Raw genomic sequence first — 3,819 nt, forward strand, 5'->3', positions numbered from 1 at the left:
TGGGGGTGGGGGTTGGTTTATAGACTCTTCAACCTAAAGAAAACACAGAACTTCTTTCTAGCAAATGTCCACAGACACAAAATTGTACATTCAATTTCAGCAGGGTTCACAGACTCAAAGGCCATCTAAGTATGACAGAAAGGTTAAAAACAAACAAACAAACAAATCCTACATAGAGAGTATGTACAGAAAAGGAAGCGAATTTGAAAATTATTTTTAAAGTTAGACAAGGCCAGGAACAACCGGGTGGAGAGTAAACTACAGATTAGAAGAACCAAAGAGCAAAAGATATGGTTAAATATAACAATTAACATCAGGGGTATAGTTCACTGATTACGACTTTACAGGAAAGTGGAGGAATTTGCTAGAATAGTGAGATTTGGGGGAAGAGTGAATTTAAGGAAGATGCTGAGATTTTGTTGAGAAAGGGTAATCAATTTGGTTTCAACAAATTACCTATTTGTTTTTGTTTGAATAAATTATAATTTTAAGATAATTTATTTTAAAATGGTCTTAGCTCATTTTAAAATAATTTAATTTTTCAAATCAAAATGAACTCTTAAATTTTCTTAAAATAGCTACTTACGGTTTAATGTTAAAAAACTTAAAGGTCATTACATGGGACATAAATTCTAACTGTTTAGAATGTGATGTTATATAGTGATAGTCTTACCATGTTTTCTTGTACATTTCCTTAAAGCCAAGGTTCATTTCTAACTACTGAACAACTGGCCATCTATTACTGAACAATCCTCATCCATAATGGCTATAAAATAATAATAATTATTATTATCATTATTATTATTATTATTTAGGGACAGGGTCTCACTATGTTGCTCAGGCTTGAGTGCAGTGTCTATTCACAGATGCAATCCCACTACTTACCAGTACAGGAGGCTATACAATATTTTAATGTGAAGTGTGCAGCATTCAAGAACTTTATATTGTTGATGTGGTATTAAAAAGTCTCAATAGTAATACTGATGAAAACCAGCTATTATCAGGTTTGTTCATTTTTTTATACCAAATCGGCCAACAGGTCTTGCCCATTGCCCATCTTGATTATTCTATTTAGTGGCTAATTTTCCATATTTTTAAGTCTCTTCCCTCTCTAATCAGCTAGTTTTTGAGAATTACAACCTATAAATAACTGAGTGCAAAATTACTCCACTATGTACTTTCCTCTCAGTTTTGTGCGTACATGTCTGTATTAAGTTGGTGAGCACTGTGTGGATACAGACTGATTTTTAGTCTCCTTAAATAACACCTAGTCAAGTTTACATGAGTTTAATATGCCATCTTTAAAGCTTCCTCTGAATTTTAAATGCTGTAATCCTGTGAGATACTGAAGGCACAACTCAATTTTAACGGCATTATTTTTTCAATAGTTGTAGAAGGAATGTATTCTTCCTTCAGACTAAGTCTAATTTGAGAAATGTTTGGGAACTGAAAACAAAACAAAAAAGACATTTTCCAGGATTTAAAATCCAAGAAAAAGTAGGTGAAGCAAATACTATGCTTTGTTATCTCAAATTGCATTAGCTGAAAGTTTTAATTAACATCACATTTTACATTTAACCACAACAGAAATTCAAACATGTATGTATTTGCTAAAACAATGACTGTACGTAAATATACTCAACGGAACTAACAAACAACAGAAATATGTTTTTAAAGGTGGTGGTGGCAGTCAAAGTAGCCTGACAAAAATTATTCATGACTAACCAGAGTTTTGGAAATGGGGACCTCCCAGAGTTCCTCGTTGGCTAACTTCAGTTTGCTTTAACAAATGAAATAGGCATTCTGATAACGCTGAATTCTGAATTACCCTGAAATTTAAAAAAGACAAACTTTCGTACAATTATGTAGTCAACACACCACCAATTTCTGAGAACACTAAAGAAAGCAGAGTAACAGCAAAAATCGGTTTCCATGGAAAACTGGGGCTTCCAAAAGCAAAATATGTCTTTGTTAAAAACTGAGAATTTTGTTGTGCCCGAAACGCAAAATAGCGCTAAGTGAAAACAATTCAGACCCTAGAAATAGTTGGATAAAAAAAAAAAAAGGGGGGGGGTCAGTTCCCCATTTTAAGATAAACACGATCGACTACAAAATCATACCACAAAACGATTATCTATGAAGAAAGCTTCATAAAAGGTTCTCTCGCAAAAAGTTCGAGGGCAATGCGTGGGGATGTACTCTGCCTACACCAGCAACTAAGGCGTCGGAATCGGTCCGCGGCGACGACCACCGCACAGGCCCCTCTGCGGACCCCTCAGGCCAGTCCTCAGCTGCGGCCTGGACCAGCCACAAAGCACCCACTTTCCTCCGACCCAGAGCCCGACCGTACTCACTGTGAGTTGCAGAGGTGCCCCGGCGTGGGGAAGGTACGCTCCAACGGATAAACACACCCGGAGAAAGGTCGGGAAGTAAAGGGGATGAAAACTGTACTCCGACTAGGCCCCTCCGGACACTAACTTCCAAATCTGCGGAGGCACAACACCGGCCAGCACGCATCTTGCCCCAAAGGCACTTCCGGAAGCTCTCTAGGAGTCCTGGAGGTCTAAAAGCTCTATGGTCTGCCGACTGAGGGTACCGGGGTACCACGCCCCTCACCTGCTGTGTGCTGTGCCTCGGGTTCGTCCGCGTGCCTCAGGCTTGCCGCGTCGCTGGGGTAGTGAACGTGCTGGGGAATAACGGACCTTGGTGTCCCCTCCGCCTTGTGTGCCTGTGCAGCTCCGCGCGTTCGCTGACAATAGTAACGGTCCCCTGGGGGTAGATATCCGACGTGGGGAGGCTGGAGCTGTGTACAGGAGGCTAGGAAAGTGTTGGAGGAGGGAGCACTTCATGGTTCCTTAGGATTCCAACTGGACTAGCGTTTGGCCCCGTTACATACGCTGTACTTTACTGTTCTCGATTCATAAATATATCCAGTCCTCCCACATAGAGTACAAACTTCATGAGGAATTCCTGCTAATCACAGTTCATAGTTTTGTGAAATCCCTATGGTATGGCACTTAGGAATAGCATACTTTATTAAGTATTCAAAAAATCGTAATTAAATATATATTCTTTTTGGATCTTTACATATTTCCCACTCTTTCCTATCTTAATGAATTTCAATCGCTTACAACATCTGCTTTGCTGCTTAGTTGTTTTAATGCTAAACCTATGATGTAAGCTTGGGGAGTAGACCCTAGTTTTAATACCACAAAATTTGGGGAACAAATCTATGTTCATTCTTTTTTTGCTAGTTTTTTTTTTTTTTTTTTTTGAGACAGGGGCTGTGTTGCAGAGTGTGGTGGTGTGATCATAGCTCAGGGCAGCCTCAACCTTCTGGGCTCAAGCAATCTTCCCACCTAAGTCCCCCAAGTAGCTGGGACTACAGGTGTGCACCAACTTCACTTTTTAAAAAATTTTTTTGTAGATACAGGGTGGCGGCGGGGGGGGCCTCACTATGTTGCCCAGGCTGGTTTTGAACTCCTGGGCTCAAGTGATCCTCCTGCCTCAGTCATCCAAAGTCCTGGGATTACAGGCATGAGCCATCGCCCTGGCCCTATGTAATGAACAGACCTATTGCATTACAGCTTTTTGACTTTTGGGACTAATAGGATTTCAGGGGTGGAGGTTGTGGCAAGTGTTATTTTTTGTTGTTTAGGTCTCATGTATTTGTTTCCTTCAGCGCCTTTCCCAACCACCTATTTATTGAGTTCTCAGGGCTCCTCCAATTTTCACCTTAATTTCCCTCTTTATCTGCTCCTGCTGGTAGCCACCACCACCGTTTCTATCCCTTCCCAATTACTAACTCCCCAATATTTT

The 3,819-nt window shown here is 40.3% G+C and overlaps 1 protein-coding gene across 2 annotated transcripts in view; it reads right to left on the reverse strand.

Moving 5' to 3' along the window:
- The window catches only part of ZKSCAN8 (zinc finger with KRAB and SCAN domains 8), an 18,025-nt gene extending 15,482 nt beyond the window's left edge, over positions 1-2,543 (reverse strand). For both annotated transcript variants that reach the window (XM_011944910.1, XM_011944911.1), the window contains exon 1: positions 2,355-2,543. The gene's annotated coding sequence lies outside the window, so the exon portion shown is untranslated. The remainder of the gene's footprint in view (positions 1-2,354) is intronic.
- Positions 2,544-3,819: the final 1,276 nt, after the last annotated feature.

The sequence above is a fragment of the Colobus angolensis genome, unplaced genomic scaffold, assembly GCF_000951035.1.
Source record: "Colobus angolensis palliatus isolate OR3802 unplaced genomic scaffold, Cang.pa_1.0 Scaffold237, whole genome shotgun sequence".
NCBI classification, from domain to species: Eukaryota; Metazoa; Chordata; class Mammalia; order Primates; family Cercopithecidae; genus Colobus; species Colobus angolensis.